This window comes from Bufo gargarizans, chromosome 2, assembly GCF_014858855.1.
Source record: "Bufo gargarizans isolate SCDJY-AF-19 chromosome 2, ASM1485885v1, whole genome shotgun sequence".
Lineage (NCBI taxonomy): Eukaryota > Metazoa > Chordata > Amphibia > Anura > Bufonidae > Bufo > Bufo gargarizans.
The window spans coordinates 1,331,425-1,352,219 of record NC_058081.1 but is presented as its reverse complement, the minus strand read 5'-3'; the positions used below and the strand labels follow the sequence as shown (position 1 = coordinate 1,352,219).

The 20,795-nt window shown below is 46.1% G+C and overlaps 1 protein-coding gene across 2 annotated transcripts in view; it reads right to left on the bottom strand.

The window, feature by feature from the left end:
* The window catches only part of LOC122926956 (acetylgalactosaminyl-O-glycosyl-glycoprotein beta-1,3-N-acetylglucosaminyltransferase-like), a 50,764-nt gene that overhangs the window by 15,676 nt on the left and 14,293 nt on the right, over nucleotides 1–20,795 (bottom strand). Inside the window, exon 2 of one of the 2 annotated variants that reach the window (XM_044278485.1) lies at nucleotides 5,762–6,126. The exons of the other annotated variant lie outside the window; for it this stretch is intronic. The gene's annotated coding sequence lies outside the window, so the exon portion shown is untranslated. The remainder of the gene's footprint in view (nucleotides 1–5,761; nucleotides 6,127–20,795) is intronic. 2 annotated transcript variants of the gene reach the window in all.

Sequence of the window (20,795 nt, the reverse complement as noted above, 5' to 3'; positions counted from 1 at the left end):
GTACAGTGCTGTGTATACTATATAATGTACAGCACTGTGTATACTATATAATGTACAGCGCTGTGTATACTATATAATGTACAGCACTGAGTATACTATATAATGTACAGCACTGTGTATAATATATAATGTACAGTGCTGTGTATACTATATAATGTACAGCACTGTGTATACTATATAATGTACAGCACTGTGTATACTATATAATGTACAGCACTGTGTATACTATATAATGTACAGCACTGTGAATAATATATAATGTACAGCACTGTGTATACTATATAATGTACAGCACTGTGTATACTATATAATGTACAGTGCTGTGTATACTATATAATGTACAGCACTGAGTATACTATATAATGTACAGCGCTAAGTATACTATATAATGTACAGTGCTGTGTATACTATATAATGTACAGCACTGTGTATACTATATAATGTACAGTGCTGTGTATACTATATAATGTACAGCGCTAAGTATACTATATAATGTACAGCACTGTGAATAATATATAATGTACAGTGCTGTGTATACTATATAATGTACAGCGCTGAGTATAATATATAATGTACAGCGCTAAGTATACTATATAATGTACAGCACTGAGTATACTATATAATGTACAGCACTGAGTATACTATATAATGTACAGCACTGAGTATACTATATAATGTACAGCACCGTGTATAATATATACTGTACAGAACTGTGTATAATATATAATGTACGGCACTGAGTATAATATATAATGTACAGTGCTGTGTATACTATATAATGTACAGCACTGTGTATACTATATAATGTACAGTGCTGTGTATACTATATAATGTACAGCGCTAAGTATACTATATAATGTACAGCACTGTGAATAATATATAATGTACAGTGCTGTGTATACTATATAATGTACAGCGCTGAGTATAATATATAATGTACAGCGCTAAGTATACTATATAATGTACAGCACTGAGTATACTATATAATGTACAGCACTGAGTATACTATATAATGTACAGCACTGAGTATACTATATAATGTACAGCACCGTGTATAATATATACTGTACAGAACTGTGTATAATATATAATGTACGGCACTGAGTATAATATATAATGTACAGTGCTGTGTATACTATATAATGTACAGCACTGTGTATACTATATAATGTACACCGCTAAGTATACTATATAATGTACACCGCTAAGTATACTATATAATGTACACCGCTAAGTATACTATATAATGTACAGCACTGAGTATACTATATAATGTACAGCACTGAGTATAATATATATGTACAGCACCATGTATAATCCCATTTGATATCACCCCCCCCTCCCTGTTTCTATACCGATCAGGTTATGTCAGACCCTGCGCTCCTTGTACAAACATGAATTCCATCAGACTTTTATTAGATGACGTGATTTCCTCGTGTAGATTGTAAGCTCTTGCGGGCAGGGTCCTCTCCCCCTCGGTACCAGTCTGTTAATAGACCAGATCTCCCATTTATACAGACCCCTCTCTATAGAGACCCCAGAGCAGACCTCCTATTTATACCAACCCCTCTCTATAGAGACCCCAGAGCAGACCTCCTATTTATACCGACCCCAGGCCCCTCTCTATACAGACCCCAGACCAGACCTCCCATTTATACAGACCCCAGATCAGATCATTATCTATACAGACCTTAGAGCAGACCTCTCATTCATACAGACCCCAGACCATACCTGTATCTATACAGACATCAGACCAGACCTCCTATTATATAGACCTCAGATTCGACCCTATCTATAAAGATCTCAGATCAGATCCCTATGTATACAGACCTCAGATCAGATCCCTATATATACAGACCTCAGATCAGATCCCTATGTATACAGACCTCAGATCAGATCCCTATGTATACAGACCTCAGATCAGATCCCTATGTATACAGACCTCAGATCAGATCCCTATGTATACAGACCTCAGATCGGATCCCTATGTATACAGACCTCAGATCAGATCCCTATCTATACAGACCTTAGATCAGATCCCTATCTATACAGACCTTAGATCAGATCCCTATCTATACAGACCTTAGATCAGATCCCTATCTATACAGACCTTAGATCAGATCCCTATCTATACAGACCTTAGATCAGATCCCCAGCTATACAGACCTCAGAGCAGACCTCCCATTTATATCGCCCCCAGACCATACCTCTATCTATACAGATGTCAGACCAGACCTCCTATTTATATAGACCTCAGATTAGACCCTAGCTATACAGACCTCAGATCAGATCCCTATCTATACAAACCTCAGATCAGATCCCTATCTATACAGACCTTAGATCAGATCCCTATCTATACAGAACCTTAGATCAGATCCCTATCTATTCAGACCTTAGATCAGATCCCTAGCTATACAGACCTCAGATCAGATCCCTAGTTATACAGACCTCAGAGCAGACCTCCCATTTATATCGCCCCCAGACCATACCTCTATATATACAGACGTCAGACCAGACCTCCTATTTATATAGACCTCAGATTAGACCCTAGCTATACAGACCTCAGATCAGACTACTATCAATACAGACCTCAGAGCAGATCCCTATCTACTGTATACAGACTTCAGTTCAGACCCCTATCTATAGATACCCCAGAGCAGACCTCCTATTTATACCGACCCCAGACCCCTCTCTATATAGACCTCAGACCAGACCTCCCATTTATACAAACCCCAGATCAGGACCCTATCTATGCAGACCCCATACCAGACCTCCAATTTATATAGACCCCAGATCAGAGCCTTTTCTAGAGAGACCCCAGAGCAGACTTCCTATTTATACTGACCCCAGAGCCCTCTATATACAGACCCTAGACCAGACCTTCCATTTATACAGACCCCAGATCAGGACCCTATCTATACAGACCCCAGACCAGACCTCCTATTTATACAGACACCAGATCAGATCCCTATCTATAGAGACCCCAGAGCAGACCCCCTATTCATACAGACACCAGATCAGATCCCTATCTATAGAGACCCCAGAGCAGACCTCCTATTTATACCGACCCGACCCCTCGATACAGACCCCAGAGCAGACCTCCTATTTATGCTAATCCCTCTCTATAGAGACCCCAGATCAGACCCCTATCTATAGAGACCTCAGAGCAGACTTCCTATTTATACCAACCCCAGAACCCTCTCTATACAGACCCCAGACCAGAGCTTCCATTTATACAGATCCCAGATGAGGACCCTGTGCCGGCATACATACATAATTCCTCTGGGTAGCCATCTTATATGCTTCTGGCATATGTAAAAAAACTGTGAACTCTCATCTTCCTGAAGCCTGGGTCACCTATGATATAGATGGACACTTTTATTACCACTACTCTGTGAGGCCGGCTATAAAAGGTCATAAAGGCTATACCAGGCCCACCCCATCCTGTCCTTTAAGATAAGATCAGCTCGCTGTCAAGCCTGGCTGGAGCGTGACGTCATTAATTTCCAGGTCTGGTTTGAGGAGAGCTAATAGCCCTTAATTAGCTCTGGACATAAAACCAGTCCACTTTCATATTTCATTTATGAATCAACTTATGCCCTTTCTGACACCAGATCCAGGCTCTACAGAGTATTGTGGTTAATTGGGTATCAAATATGACTAGAGGATGTGATTCTGTAGCTGACCTATGGGTCGTAGAAGAACTACAGGTCCCAGCATTACCGTGTGTGGTCTCATTCTGTATGTAAATAAATAAGGATCGCAAATATGTATTCTGTATAAAAATATGCCGATGTTTCAGGGAGATACGGGCTTAAGTATAATCCTCATTGTAGGAACTGAACTTTGATGGGGCCATAAAACACTTGGAGGCCAATCCCTAGGCTTCACAGTCACTCTGCTGCCATTGGCTGACAGGAATAAGTCTCCTGCCCATGGGAGAGTTCATAAAAATCCGTGCACAAGGACAGAGGAGAGAGACCCATGGAACATCACCAGACACTTAATTGGACATTGACGGCAGATCCCTGTATCAGAAGAACTTTGAGGGCCTCCCCTGATACATACTGAACGGGGTTTGCAAGGATTCAAAAAGGACATATGAACGACCATCTGAAACCCTCCAGAGAAACTAAGTATTCTTTCATCTTTTTTCCCTTTCATTTGAACTGTCGTGATTATTTATATTGTTATTATTATTCTGTAGGTTTATAGTCATTTTCATTAGACTTGTCTGCACTGCTTTTTACCTCTTATTAAAGATTATAAAATCTAAATGGCCAAGTCTTCCATATTCTAAGCTGCTGAACAACGTACCTTGCCTTTGAAGAGACGTTACCAGGTAGTTAGTTAAATTGCATTTAGGAATTGTAGCTGGGGGTGATTGACTGTGGTTGGTCAGTAAGTGATATCCGGTTCATCCACTGATCTGTGTGATAGTGAATGACCCGGATAGTCGGTTCGTGGACCGGGAACCCACGTGGTGGCAGTTACCGAAGTGTAGTGGGGGGTGTTAGCCGAATGGTAATACCCCGGTCACGTGAGGTCTCTGTGTGTGCGCAGACTCCGTCACAGACCACTACGTCACAGCTGTGGGATCCGGAGCGATCGGATCCATAGTTCGTGACAGACCCTATCTATACAGACCACAGACCAGACCTTCCATTTATACAGACACCAGATCAGACCCCTATCTATAGAGACCCCAGAGCAGACCTCCTATTTATACAGACCCCAGAGCAGACCTCCTATTTATACTATCCCCTCTCTATAGAGACCCCAGATCAGACCTCTATCTATAAAGACCGTAGAGCAGACCTCCTATTAATACCGACCCCTCTCTATACAGACCGCAAACCAGACCCCTATCTATAGAGACCCCAGAGTAGACCTCCTATTTATACCAACCCCTCTCTATAGAGACCCCAGATCAGACCCCTATCTATAGGGGTCTGATACCAGACCTCAGATTAATAAAGACCTCAGATTAGACCCTATCTATAAAGACCTCAGATCAGATCCCTATCTATACAGACCTCAGAGTAGACTCCTATCTATACAGACCTCAGAGTAGACTTTATCGATACAGACCTCAGAGCAGAACTCTAACCATACAGACCGATTAAAAGTGAGAGTTCAGCTTCCCATACAATGTCCTTGTGTGATCCATCTACAAAATACCTCAGTAAAGTACAGTGGACTCGCTACATGAACCCTGGTCTCATCATTGTGTGCACCCGCATTGCTGTCACATAACTTCAGGGAACTTTGCTTTGCACCTCAAATCTAACCACCAACCACATAACATCAGGCAGGAGCCCCAAAACCAGGGTGTGCCCCGAAGGGAAGAAAAGGTTCACCCCTCATATCACTTTATTGCCCAAGGAGCGACATAGCGAGGACAGCCACCGTGATTACTACTCCTGTCCTCTCTGCCTCCCTTGCGGCTCATTAGACATCTATACAGACCTCTATTTTATACAGACTCCTATTTATACATTCCCCAAAGCAGACTTAATCTATAACAAGAAAGAGGAGAAGAACCCGCGCTGACTCTATTTATACCTGAAGAAATGCTAGTAATCTCAGATTTCCCCAAGGTATTTAGGACCTTATAGTCTTCAATATCTGTTCTGGTAGCTCTATTCCTGTCAGTACTGAGTGGATAGCTGCGCTAGCTGCGCTTATCCTTTACATGCAAATAAGTGTTGCAGAAGGTAAAAAACTGTTGCGGACTAATAAGGCAGTCTTAGGCACTTACTGTTATGTGCTCCGCTCGGTTCTTTTCTGAAAAAGTTCAATCTTCATGGTATTGATGATCCTCCTCTCTTGTCCCGTTCAATCTTCTATCTTCAGCTTGTTCTGTGTAGCGTGTGCAGCCCCGGCCGGTGGCTTGCGCGCGCACAGAGCAGCCGTTGTTTGGTGCGTTGTCCTGGAGACCTGTAGTGTGACGTCACACCCGAGACTACGGAAGCCTCTAGGGTCCACAATTCCTCCGACGCGTTTCGGAATGCACTGATTCCTTCCTCAGGGATAATTGTGAAGCCTGTTGAGCCGATTTTAAGCATGCAGGTCTCCATGGAAACGTTTTTTGTTGATAGTGCACTTAGAGAAACAGTGCTGGAACTTCAAGGGGTGCCAGGAATATTGAAGAAAGAGGGTTATGTGGTTAGTTAGCAATTAAAATTGGGTTAGTTTGGGTACATGTGATTCCTTTACACTATTGCTCCCCAGAGATATTAGGAGTATATGAAATCTATGTTAATTAGTTTAGCAGAAGGGCCTGATTATTGGAAAGATTTTTATTATTTTTTTTTTTTTAATTATTTTTTTTATTTTATTTTTTATTATTGCTGTTGTGATTATTTGTCTTGCGTAATGACTTTCTTACTCTTAGCTATTATATAAGGAATTTATAGGAATGCGAACAATTCGATTTCTTGATTCAGGCCTGTAGGAGCCAGGGTGTTTAGGTTGTAAATCCACTCACTCTCTTTTCGGGACATTGACATTAATCTATAACAACTTCAGACCAGGTCCCCAATCTAAGCAGACCCCAGACCAGCCTCCCATCTATTCGGACAACAGACCAAGCCCCCCATCTATGCAGATTTTAGACTAGACCCACATCTATAGAGAATCCAGACCAGACTCCTCATCTATACAGACCTCAGACCACCCTCCATCTATTCAGACTTAAGAAGCGCCCCCCTATCTATACAGACCTCAGACCAGCCCCCTATCTATACAGACCTCAGACCAGCCCCCTATCTATACAGACCTCAGACCAGCTCCCTATCTATACAGACCTCAGACCAGGCCCTTATCTATACAGACCTCACACCAGCCCCCTATCTATACAGACCTCAGACTAGCCCCCTATCTATACAGACCTCAGACTAGCCCCCTATCTATACAGACCTCAGGCCAGCCCCCTATCTATACAGACCTCAGACCAGCCCCCTATCTGTACAGACCTCAGACCAGCTCCCTATCTATACAGACCTCAGACCAGCCCCCTATCTATACAGACCTCAGACCAGCCCCCTATCTATACAGACCTCAGACCAGCTCCCTATCTATACAGACCTCAGACCAGCCCCTTATCTATACAGACCCCAGACCAGCCCCCTATCTATACAGACCTCAGACCAGCCCCCTATCTATACAGACCTCAGACTAGCCCCCTATCTATACAGACCTCAGACCAGCCCCCTATCTATACAGACCTCAGACCAGCCCCTTATCTATACAGACCTCAGACTAGCCCCCTATCTATACAGACCTCAGACCAGCTCCCTATCTATACAGACCTCAGACCAGCTCCCTATCTATACAGACCTCAGACCAGCCCCTTATCTATACAGACCTCAGACCAGCCCCCTATCTATACAGACCTCAGACTAGCCCCCTATCTATACAGACCTCAGACCAGCCCCCTATCTATACAGACCTCAGACTAGCCCCCTATCTATACAGACCTCAGGCCAGCCCCCTATCTATACAGACCTCAGACCAGCTCCCTATCTATACAGACCTCAGACCAGCCCCCTATCTATACAGACATCAGACCAGCTCGCTATCTATACAGACCTCAGACCAGCCCCCTATCTATACAGACCTCAGACCAGCCCCCTATCTATACAGACCTCAGACCAGCCCCCTATCTGTACAGACCCCAGACCAGCCCCCTATCTATATTTAAAGGAGAGATGAGAAGAAACAGCGGCACTCACCAATTCCAAAGTAAAACGTCCAGTTTATTAAACTTGTTAAAATCGGGTACAGGCCGGTCTGTGCACATAGATCAGTGACGGTGCAGCCGTTTCACGCTAGTCCTTCTCTCTGTAGGAGAAGCTTTTTTCTGTCTCTGCCGCGAGGCGGTAATTTCACTATTTCTAGACCTGCAACCTGTAGAAGGTCCTCGCGGTTTTGATGCGTTTCTTTCATATGCTGGATTAATCTGGTGGCTCCAATCTCTGTTTTGAGGCTATGCTTGTGCTCTCTGAAACGAACGAAAAGGGGTCTAAAGGTTTTGCCAATATAGAACTGGCCGCAGGGGCAGAACCGGGCATAAACTGCAAAGGTGGACCTGCAATTAATGAAGTCTCTCCTCTGTTTTACCATTCCAGTTTTCTGGTGTGCCCCTCTCCGCATCTGTTCACACATGGAGCAGTGTCCACACCTGAAGTTGCCCTCAGGAACGCAGCGTTCAAGCCAGTTTTTATCAGCATTACATTTGAACTGGCTGTGTGATCATACTGCCCATGGTTCTGCTTCGTCTGAAGCCCACCACAGGTCTACTAGACACTTTTTCTAAAAGGGTCGGATCCCTTTGTAAAATGTGCCAGTTTTTTAATATGGCATTTTTTATTTGCTGCGCCATGGGTGAAAAGTCAAATGTGAACACTGGTCTACTGGGAACCATGTCGGAAGTGCAGTTTTTTCTTGTAGCCCTACATTTCTGCACCTGCGGTTTGACCTTAGACCAACATCACCTTCAGATCTTCTCCCTGCAGACTTGATCGATGCTAGGTTCTGAGTAACCTCTTTGTAGAAACCTTATTTTCATGATTTTAGATTGTTCTAAAAACTCGGTATCACTAGAGATAATCCTATTCAGGCGTGAGAATTGGCTGTAGGGGAGCGCGGAGGCCACATGTGGGGGATGGAAGCTATTGAAGTGCAGTGATGCTTTGGTGGAGGTGGGTTTCCTGAATATGGTGGTCTCCAGGCGACCTTGTTCCACCTTCACCAAGACATCCAAGAACTCCAATTCTGAGGAATTTATTTTACTGGTGAACAACATATTCAGATCGTTTTCGCGATTTAAGTAATCCACAAAAACTGCGAAGCTTTCTTCATTACCTGCCCAGACAATGAACACGTCATCGATGTATCTAAAGAATGCTTTCATACATCTGACGAAGGGATTATTGACTGAAATCTGTTCACACACTGCGGAGAGGGGCACACCTGAAAACTGGAATGGTAAAACACAGAGGAGAGACTTCATTAATTGCAGGTCCACCTTTGTAGTCTATGCCCTGTTCTGCCCCTGGTCGGGTGTAGCAGTGCCGGCAGCGCTTTCTTCTCCTGATTGTTTTCAAAATGTCTCAAGGCAGCCAGAGCACGCCAGAATCTCTCACCACCGACCTTAATGTGGACTCGGATACTGACACGTGCGTTTCAGCTATCAATCAGGGTCGTATCGATGCAGGTCGGTTTTTTGCACAATGTAACAACAAAGATATTTTAGAAGTTATGAGTCTCAAATCGCTTGAATCCGGGATTATTAAACTGTCTGAGAAAGAAGTTCTTTTATTCTGGACTATCAACTCACTGCAATCTTATGTCACTCGCGGGAGGGGGCCCAGAGGACTGCGTGTCTATGAAGAACCCTCTCAGTTTCAGGATGACAGTACATTTTTGGCCTCCTGGAATGCTATACAACTGGAAAACTCATCCAGGCTTATGGAATTAGTGCTCTCTCAGAATGAAAGAGTATACAAAGAGTTAACTACTGAGATTACCAAAGCAAAGACAGAAGTGAAATCCAGAAGGACTGAGTCCCAAATGAAAACCTTCTTGAATAAACTAGAGAAACGTTTAATCCCTATTCAATCGGATACCAAAGAAAAAAAGAAAGATACATTTTTACGTGACAAAGCAGATTATGAACAAAATAAAATCTTTTGTTGGGGTACACAGAAACGCAAATATAAATAAATCGGCGTTCCAAAGACTACTGGACCACAGATTCGGACTCAAGTGCTTCAGAGGATCAAGCCATAAAAACATCTCAGATGAATGCAGACCATGAGTCCCCAAACGGACAATCGCGACTGCTAATCACGGCAGAAAACACACCAGAAGAGGGAGACCAAAGAAAAAGAGGAGGTCCATACAGAGGGGGCTTCAAGAGGAAGCAAGTGGGGTGGAGAAATTAATTTTGGATGTGGGCCCTATACAGGACTTACCGATTGGTTATAATGTTGTTAATTTGACCAATGTAATTCTCGATGCAGACTGCTTGTCTTTTTGTCAAAAGGTTTGAATTTCAGCTTGGTAAATGATTTTGACCCAGCCAATTTTGAGGTTGATTTATTTAGATCTATTAGAAAATTGAACTTATTCAAATGGTTTCGTGATAAAAATGTATCCGCACAAGAGGTAAAAGAGCTAGAATCTCCTATCATCGGCCCCTTAGGGTTTCAGGTGGGGCAACATCTAGATCATGTAGATAAACAAGTGGTGGATACACTTTTGGAATTGCAAGGTTGCAGTCTAGATCACACCCCTGAAGAAAAACCCTATCCTGAGGCATTTAGGGGAGGTATAGGTTCGACATTCACTCCACCCTTGTCGGCCGGCAGCACTCTGGACCTGTTCCAGAGACAGGTCATTCAGGATATTAAAGCGGTTTATTATCTGAACCGCGAGATGAACTGTCTCATTAGTAATAAAGAACTAATAACTAGAGTTGAGCGAACACCTGGATGTTCGGGTTCGAGAAGTTCGGCCGAACATCCCGGAAATGTTCGGGTTCGGGATCCGAACCCGATCCGAACTTCGTCCCGAACCCGAACCCCATTGAAGTCAATGGGGACCCGAACTTTTCGGCACTAAAAAGGCTGTAAAACAGCCCAGGAAAGAGCTAGAGGGCTGCAAAAGGCAGCAACATGTAGGTAAATCCCCTGCAAACAAATGTGGATAGGGAAATGAATTAAATTAAAAATTAAATAAATAAAAATTAACCAAAATCAATTGGAGAGAGGTTCCATAGCAGAGAATCTGGCTTCCCGTCACCCACCACTGGAACAGTCCATTCTCAGATATTTAGGCCCCGGCACCCAGGCAGAGGAGAGAGGTCCCGTAACAGAGAATCTGTCTTCATGTCAGCAGAGAATTAGTCTGCATGTCATAGCAGAGAATGAGGCTTCACGTCAGCCACCACTGCAACAGTCCATTGGCATATATTTAGGCCCAGCACCCAGGCAGAGGAGGGAGGTCCCGTAACAGAGAATCTGTCTTCATGTCAGCAGAGAATTAGTCTGCATGTCATAGCAGAGAATGAGGCTTCACGTCAGCCACCACTGCAACAGTCCATTGGCATATATTTAGGCCCAGCACACACACAGGCAGAGGAGAGAGGTCCCGTAACAGAGAATCTGGCTTCATGTCAGCAGAGAATCAGTCTGCATGTCATAGCAGAGAATGAGGCTTCACGTCAGCCACCACTGCAACAGTCCATTGGCATATATTTAGGCCCAGCACACACACAGGCAGAGGAGGGAGGTCCCGTAACAGAGGATCTGGCTTCATGTCAGCAGAGAATCAGTCTGCATGTCATAGCAGAGAATCAGGCTTCACGTCAGCCACCACTGCAACAGTCCATTGTCATAAATTTAGGCCCAGCACCCAGGCAGAGGAGAGAGGTCCCGTAACAGACAATCTGGCTTCATGTCAGCAGAGAATTAGTCTGCATGTCATAGCAGAGAATGAGGCTTCACGTCAGCCACCACTGCAACAGTCCATTGGCATATATTTAGGCCTAGCACACAGGCAGAGGAGAGAGGTCCCGTAACAGACAATCTGGCTTCATGTCAGCAGAGAATCAGTCTGCATGTCATAGCAGAGAATGAGGCTTCACGTCACCCACCACTGCAACAGTCCATTGGCATATATTTAGGCCTAGCACACAGGCAGAGCAGAGAGGTCCCGTAACAGACAATCTGGCTTCATGACAGCAGAGAATCAGTCTGCATGTCATAGCAGAGAATGAGGCTTCACGTCACCCACCACTGCAACAGTCCATTGGCATATATTTAGGCCTAGCACACAGGCAGAGCAGAGAGGTCCCGTAACAGACGATCTGGCTTCATGTCAGCAGAGAATCAGTCTGCATGTCATAGCAGAGAATGAGGCTTCACGTCAGCCACCACTGCAACAGTCCATTGGCATATATTTAGGCCCAGCACCCAGGCAGAGGAGGGAGGTCCCGTAACAGAGAATCTGTCTTCATGTCAGCAGAGAATTAGTCTGCATGTCATAGCAGAGAATGAGGCTTCACGTCAGCCACCACTGCAACAGTCCATTGGCATATATTTAGGCCCAGCACACACACAGGCAGAGGAGAGAGGTCCCGTAACAGAGAATCTGTCTTCATGTCAGCAGAGAATTAGTCTGCATGTCATAGCAGAGAATGAGGCTTCACGTCAGCCACCACTGCAACAGTCCATTGGCATATATTTAGGCCCAGCACACACACAGGCAGAGGAGAGAGGTCCCGTAACAGAGAATCTGTCTTCATGTCAGCAGAGAATTAGTCTGCATGTCATAGCAGAGAATCAGGCTTCACGTCACCCACCACTGCAACAGTCCATTGGCATATATTTAGGCCCAGCACCCAGGCAGAGGAGGGAGGTCCCGTAACAGAGAATCTGTCTTCATGTCAGCAGAGAATTAGTCTGCATGTCATAGCAGAGAATGAGGCTTCACGTCAGCCACCACTGCAACAGTCCATTGGCATATATTTAGGCCCAGCACACACACAGGCAGAGGAGGGAGGTCCCGTAACAGAGAATCTGTCTTCATGTCAGCAGAGAATTAGTCTGCATGTCATAGCAGAGAATGAGGCTTCACGTCAGCCACCACTGCAACAGTCCATTGGCATATATTTAGGCCCAGCACACACACAGGCAGAGGAGAGAGGTCCCGTAACAGACAATCTGGCTTCATGTCAGCAGAGAATTAGTCTGCATGTCATAGCAGAGAATGAGGCTTCACGTCAGCCACCACTGCAACAGTCCATTGGCATATATTTAGGCCTAGCACACAGGCAGAGCAGAGAGGTCCCGTAACAGACAATCTGGCTTCATGACAGCAGAGAATCAGTCTGCATGTCATAGCAGAGAATGAGGCTTCACGTCACCCACCACTGCAACAGTCCATTGGCATATATTTAGGCCTAGCACACAGGCAGAGCAGAGAGGTCCCGTAACAGACGATCTGGCTTCATGTCAGCAGAGAATCAGTCTGCATGTCATAGCAGAGAATGAGGCTTCACGTCAGCCACCACTGCAACAGTCCATTGGCATATATTTAGGCCCAGCACCCAGGCAGAGGAGGGAGGTCCCGTAACAGAGAATCTGTCTTCATGTCAGCAGAGAATTAGTCTGCATGTCATAGCAGAGAATGAGGCTTCACGTCAGCCACCACTGCAACAGTCCATTGGCATATATTTAGGCCCAGCACACACACAGGCAGAGGAGAGAGGTCCCGTAACAGAGAATCTGTCTTCATGTCAGCAGAGAATTAGTCTGCATGTCATAGCAGAGAATGAGGCTTCACGTCAGCCACCACTGCAACAGTCCATTGGCATATATTTAGGCCCAGCACACACACAGGCAGAGGAGAGAGGTCCCGTAACAGACAATCTGGCTTCATGTCAGCAGAGAATTAGTCTGCATGTCATAGCAGAGAATGAGGCTTCACGTCACCCACCACTGCAACAGTCCATTGGCATATATTTAGGCCCAGCACACACACAGGCAGAGGAGAGAGGTCCCGTAACAGAGGATCTGGCTTCATGTCAGCAGAGAATCATTCTTCATATCATAGCAGAGAATCAGTCTGCATGTCATAGCAGAGAATCAGGCTTCACGTCAGCCACCACTGCAACAGTCCATTGTCATAAATTTAGGCCCAGCACCCAGGCAGAGGAGAGAGGTCCCGTAACAGACAATCTGGCTTCATGTCAGCAGAGAATTAGTCTGCATGTCATAGCAGAGAATCAGGCTTCACGTCAGCCACCACTGCAACAGTCCATTGGCATATATTTAGGCCCAGCACACACACAGGCAGAGGAGGGAGGTCCCGTAACAGAGAATCTGTCTTCATGTCAGCAGAGAATTAGTCTGCATGTCATAGCAGAGAATGAGGCTTCACGTCAGCCACCACTGCAACAGTCCATTGGCATATATTTAGGCCCAGCACACACACAGGCAGAGGAGAGAGGTCCCGTAACAGACAATCTGGCTTCATGTCAGCAGAGAATTAGTCTGCATGTCATAGCAGAGAATGAGGCTTCACGTCAGCCACCACTGCAACAGTCCATTGACATATATTTAGGCCTAGCACACAGGCAGAGCAGAGAGGTCCCGTAACAGACAATCTGGCTTCATGACAGCAGAGAATCAGTCTGCATGTCATAGCAGAGAATCAGGCTTCACATCAGCCACCACTGCAACAGTCCATTGGCATATATTTAGGCCCAGCACCCAGGCAGAGGAGGGAGGTCCCGTAACAGAGAATCTGTCTTCATGTCAGCAGAGAATTAGTCTGCATGTCATAGCAGAGAATGAGGCTTCACGTCAGCCACCACTGCAACAGTCCATTGGCATATATTTAGGCCCAGCACACACACAGGCAGAGGAGAGAGGTCCCGTAACAGAGAATCTGGCTTCATGTCAGCAGAGAATTAGTCTGCATGTCATAGCAGAGAATGAGGCTTCACGTCAGCCACCACTGCAACAGTCCATTGGCATATATTTAGGCCCAGCACACACACAGGCAGAGGAGAGAGGTCCCGTAACAGAGGATCTGGCTTCATGTCAGCAGAGAATCATTCTTCATATCATAGCAGAGAATCAGTCTGCATGTCATAGCAGAGAATCAGGCTTCACGTCAGCCACCACTGCAACAGTCCATTGTCATAAATTTAGGCCCAGCACCCAGGCAGAGGAGAGAGGTCCCGTAACAGACAATCTGGCTTCATGTCAGCAGAGAATTAGTCTGCATGTCATAGCAGAGAATCAGGCTTCATGTCAGCCACCACTGCAACAGTCCATTGGCATATATTTAGGCCTAGCACACAGGCAGAGGAGAGGTTCATTCAACTTTGGGTAGCATCGCAATATAATGGTAAAATGAAAATAAAAATAGGATTGAATGAGGAAGTGCCCTGGAGTCCAATAATATATGGTTATGGGAAGGTAGTTAATTATCTAATCTGGACAAGGGACGGACAGGTTCGGTGGGATCCATGCCTGGTTCATTTTTATGAACGTCAGCTTGTCCACATTGGCTGTAGACAGGCGGCTGCGTTTGTCTGTAATGACGCCCCCTGCCGTGCTGAATACACGTTCAGACAAAACGCTGGCTGCCGGGCAGGCCAGCACCTCCAAGGCATAAAAGGCTAGCTCTGGCCACGTGGACAATTTAGAGACCCAGAAGTTGAATGGGGCCGAACCATCAGTCAGTACGTGGAGGAGTGTGCACATGTACTGTTCCACCATGTTAGTGAAATGTTGCCTCCTGCTAACACGTTGCGTATCAGGTGGTGGTGCAGTTAGCTGTGGCGTGTTGACAAAAGTTTTCCACATCTCTGCCATGCTAACCCTGCCCTCAGAGGAGCTGGCCGTGACACAGCTGCCTTGGCGACCTCTTGCTCCTCCTCTGCCTTGGCCTTGGGCTTCCACTTGTTCCCCTGTGACATTTGGGAATGCTCTCAGTAGCGCGTCTACCAACGTGCGCTTGTACTCGCGCATCTTCCTATCACGCTCCAGTGCAGGAAGTAAGGTGGGCACATTGTCTTTGTAGCGTGGATCCAGCAGGGTGGCAACCCAGTAGTCCGCACAGGTTAAAATGTGGGCAACTCTGCTGTCGTTGCGCAGGCACTGCAGCATGTAGTCGCTCATGTGTGCCAGGCTGCCCAGGGATAAGGACAAGCTGTCCTCTGTGGGAGGCGTATCGTCATCGTCCTGCCTTTCCCCCCAGCCACGCACCAGTGATGGACCCGAGCTGCGTTGGGTGCCACCCCGCTGTGACCATGCTTCATCCTCATCCTCCTCCACCTCCTCCTCATCCTCGTCCTCCTCGTCCTCCAGTAGTGGGCCCTGGCTGGCCACATTTGTACCTGGCCTCTGCTGTTGCCAAAAACCTCCCTCTGAGTCACTTCGAAGAGACTGGCCTGAAAGTGCTAAAAATGACCCCTCTTCCTCCTCCTCCTCCTCCTCCTCCTGGGCCACCTCCTCTTCCATCATCGCCCTAAGTGTTTTCTCAAGGAGACATAGAAGTGGTATTGTAACGCTGATAACGGTGTCATCGCCACTGGCCATGTTGGTGGAGTACTCGAAACAGCGCAACAGGGCACACAGGTCTCGCATGGAGGCCCAGTCATTGGTGGTGAAGTGGTGCTGTTCTGTAGTGCGACTGACCCGTGCGTGCTGCAGCTGAAACTCCACTATGGCCTGCTGCTGCTCGCACAGTCTGTCCAGCATGTGCAAGGTGGAGTTCCACCTGGTGGGCACGTCGCATATGAGGCGGTGAGCGGGAAGGCCGAAGTTACGCTGTAGCGCAGACAGGCGAGCAGCAGCAGGATGTGAACGCCGGAAGCGCGAACAGACGGCCCGCACTTTATGCAGCAGCTCTGACATGTCGGGGTAGTTGTGAATGAACTTCTGCACCACCAAATTCAGCACATGCGCCAAGCAAGGGATGTGCGTCAAATTGGCTAGTCCCAGAGCTGCAACGAGATTTCGCCCATTATCACACACCACCAGGCCGGGCTTGAGGCTCACCGGCAGCAACCACTCATCGGTCTGTTGTTCTATACCCCGCCACAACTCCTGTGCGGTGTGGGGCCTGTCCCCCAAACATATGAGTTTCAGAATGGCCTGCTGACGTTTACCCCGGGCTGTGCTGAAGTTGGTGGTGAAGGTGTGTGGCTGACTGGATGAGCAGGTGGAAGAAGAGGAGGAGGAAGCCGAGAAGGAGGAGGTGGCAACAGGAGGCAAAGAATGTTGCCCTGCGATCCTTGGCGGCGGAAGGACGTGCGCCAAACAGCTCTCCGCCTGGGGCCCAGCTGCCACTACATTTACCCAGTGTGCAGTTAGGGAGATATAGCGTCCCTGGCCGTGCTTACTGGTCCACGTATCTGTGGTTAGGTGGACCTTGCCACAGATGGCGTTGCGCAGTGCACACTTGATTTTATCGGATACTTGGTTGTGCAGGGAAGGCACGGCTCTCTTGGAGAAGTAGTGCCGGCTGGGAACAACATACTGTGGGACAGCAAGCGACATGAGCTGTTTGAAGCTGTCTGTGTCCACCAGCCTAAATGACAGCATTTCATAGGCCAGTAGTTTAGAAATGCTGGCATTCAGGGCCAGGGATCGAGGGTGGCTAGGTGGGAATTTACGCTTTCTATCAAATGTTTGTGAGATGGAGAGCTGAACGCTGGCGTGTGACATGGTTGAGACGCTTGGTGACGGAGGTGGTGGTGGTGGTGTTGGTGGTACATCCCCTGTTTGCTGGGCGGCAGGTGCCAACGTTCCTCCAGAGGCGGAGGAAGAGGCCGAGGCGGCAGCAGCAGAAGAGGCCGAGGCGGCAGCAGCAGAAGAGGTAGCAGGGGGAGCCTGAGTGACTTCCTTGTTTTTAAGGTGTTTACTCCACTGCAGTTCATGCTTTGCATGCAGGTGCCTGGTCATGCAGGTTGTGCTCAGGTTCAGAACGTTAATGCCTCGCTTCAGGCTCTGATGGCACAGCGTGCAAACCACTCGGGTCTTGTCGTCAGCACATTGTTTGAAGAAGTGCCATGCCAGGGAACTCCTTGAAGCTGCCTTTGGGGTGCTCGGTCCCAGGTGGCGGCGGTCAGTAGCAGGCGGAGTCTCTTGGCGGCGGGTGTTCTGCTTTTGCCCACTGCTCCCTCTTTTGCTACGCTGTTGGCTCGGTCTCACCACTGCCTCTTCCTCCGAACTGTGAAAGTCAGTGGCACGACCTTCATTCCATGTGGGGTCTAGGACCTCATCGTCCCCTGCATCGTCTTCCACCCAGTCTTGATCCCTGACCTCCTGTTCAGTCTGCACACTGCAGAAAGACGCAGCAGTTGGCACCTGTGTTTCGTCATCATCAGAGACGTGCTGAGGTGGTATTCCCATGTCCTCATCATCAGGAAACATAAGTGGTTGTGCGTCAGTGCATTCTATGTCTTTCACCGCTGGGGAAGGGCTAGGTGGATGCCCTTGGGAAACCCTGCCAGCGGAGTCTTCAAACAGCATAAGAGACTGCTGCATAACTTGAGGCTGAGACAGTTTCCCTGGTATGCATGGGGGTGATGTGACAGACTGATGGGGTTGGTTTTCAGGCGCCATCTGTGCGCTTTCTGCAGAAGACTGGGTGGGAGATAATGTGAACGTGCTGGATCCACTGTCGGCCACCCAATTGACTAATGCCTGTACCTGCTCAGGCCTTACCATCCTTAGAACGGCATTGGGCCCCACCATATATCGCTGTAAATTCTGGCGGCTACTGGGACCTGAGGTAGTTGGTACACTAGGACGTGTGGATGTGGCAGAACGGCCACGTCCTCTCCCAGCACCAGAGGGTCCACTAACACCACCACGACCATGTCCACGTCCGCGTCCCTTACTAGATGTTTTTCTCATTGTTATGGTTCACCACAACAACAAATATATTATTTGGCCCAATGTATTGTATTCAAATTCAGCGGGATATAAATTTGAGGCCTAGTATTTAGGCGCTGGGTGACCGGTATGGATTTAGTGACAGAATTAGACTTGGAAATGCACAGAAGCGTGTGTGTGAAGTTATTCTGAATGACCCTATGTGCACCTTCAATATGATCTACCCTTTTAGGGATAGATTTCAAATAGCTCTGATATAGCAGAAACCACTAAATTATGAAATTGCTAAATTGGGAATTGTATTTCAACCCAGAACAAGAAATGTGCTTGAACGGACACTAAATAACTCGCCCAGCTACAGCACTAGGGACAGATTTAGCTGGATATAAATTTGAGGCCTAGTATTTAGGCGCTGGGTGACCGGTATGGATTTAGTGACAGAATTAGACTTGGAAATGCACAGAAGCGTGTGTGTGAAGTTATTCTGAATGACCCTATGTGCACCTTGAATATTATATACCCTTTTAGGGATAGATTTCAAATAGCTCTGATATAGCAGAAACCACTAAATTATGAAATTGCTAAATTGGGAATTGTATTTCAACCCAGAACAAGAAATGTGCTTGAACGGACACTAAATAACTCGCCCAGCTACAGCACTAAGGACAGATTTAGCGGGATATAAATTTGAGGCCTAGTATTTAGGCGCTGGGTGACAGGTATGGGTTTAGTGCCAGAATTAGACTTGGAAATACACAGTAGCGGGTGTGTGTGAAGTTATTCTGAATGACCCAATGTGCACCTTGAATATTATATACCCTTTTAGGGATAGATTTCAAATAGCTCTGATATAGCAGAAACCACTAAATTATGAAATTGCTAAATTGGGAATTGTATTTCAACCCAGAACAAGAAATGTGCTTGAACGGACACTAAATAACTCGCCCAGCTACAGCACTAAGGACAGATTTAGCGGGATATAAATTTGAGACCTAGTATTTAGGCGCTGGGTGACAGGTATGGGTTTAGTGCCAGAATTAGACTTGGAAATACACAGTAGCGGGTGTGTGTGAAGTTATTCTGAATGACCCAATGTGCACCTTGAATATTATATACCCTTTTAGGGATAGATTTCAAATAGCTCTGATATAGCAGAAACCACTAAATTATGAAATTGCTAAATTGGGAATTGTATTTCAACCCAGAACAAGAAATGTGCTTGAACGGACACTAAATAACTCGCCCAGCTACAGCACTAAGGACAGATTTAGCGGGATATAAATTTGAGGCCTAGTATTTAGGCGCTGGGTGACAGGTATGGGTTTAGTGCCAGAATTAGACTTGGAAATACACAGTAGCGGGTGTGTGTGAAGTTATTCTGAATGACCCAATGTGCACCTTGAATATTATATACCCTTTTAGGGATAGATTTCAAATAGCTCTGATATAGCAGAAACCACTAAATTATGAAATTGCTAAATTGGGAATTGTATTTCAACCCAGAACAAGAAATGTGCTTGAACGGACACTAAATAACTCGCCCAGCTACAGCACTAAGGACAGATTTAGCGGGATATAAATTTGAGGCCTAGTATTTAGGCGCTGGGTGACAGGTATGGGTTTAGTGCCAGAATTAGACTTGGAAATACACAGTAGCGGGTGTGTGTGAAGTTATTCTGAATGACCCAATGTGCACCTTGAATATTATATACCCTTTTAGGGATAGATTTCAAATAGCTCTGATATAGCAGAAACCACTAAATTATGAAATTGCTAAATTGGGAATTGTATTTCAACCCAGAACAAGAAATGTGCTTGAACGGACACTAAATAACTCGCCCAGCTACAGCACTAAGGACAGATTTAGCGGGATATAAATTTGAGGCCTAGTATTTAGGCGCTGGGTGACAGGTATGGGTTTAGTGCCAGAATTAGACTTGGAAATACACAGTAGCGGGTGTGTGTGAAGTTATTCTGAATGACCCAATGTGCACCTTGAATATTATATACCCTTTTAGGGATAGATTTCAAATAGCTCTGATATAGCAGAAACCACTAAATTATGAAATTGCTAAATTGGGAATTGTATTTCAACCCAGAACAAGAAATGTGCTTGAACGGACACTAAATAACTCGCCCAGCTACAGCACTAAGGACAGATTTAGCGGGATATAAATTTGAGGCCTAGTATTTAGGCGCTGGGTGACAGGTATGGGTTTAGTGCCAGAATTAGACTTGGAAATACACAGTAGCGGGTGTGTGTGAAGTTATTCTGAATGACCCAATGTGCACCTTGAATATTATATACCCTTTTAGGGATAGATTTCAAATAGCTCTGATATAGCAGAAACCACTAAATTATGAAATTGC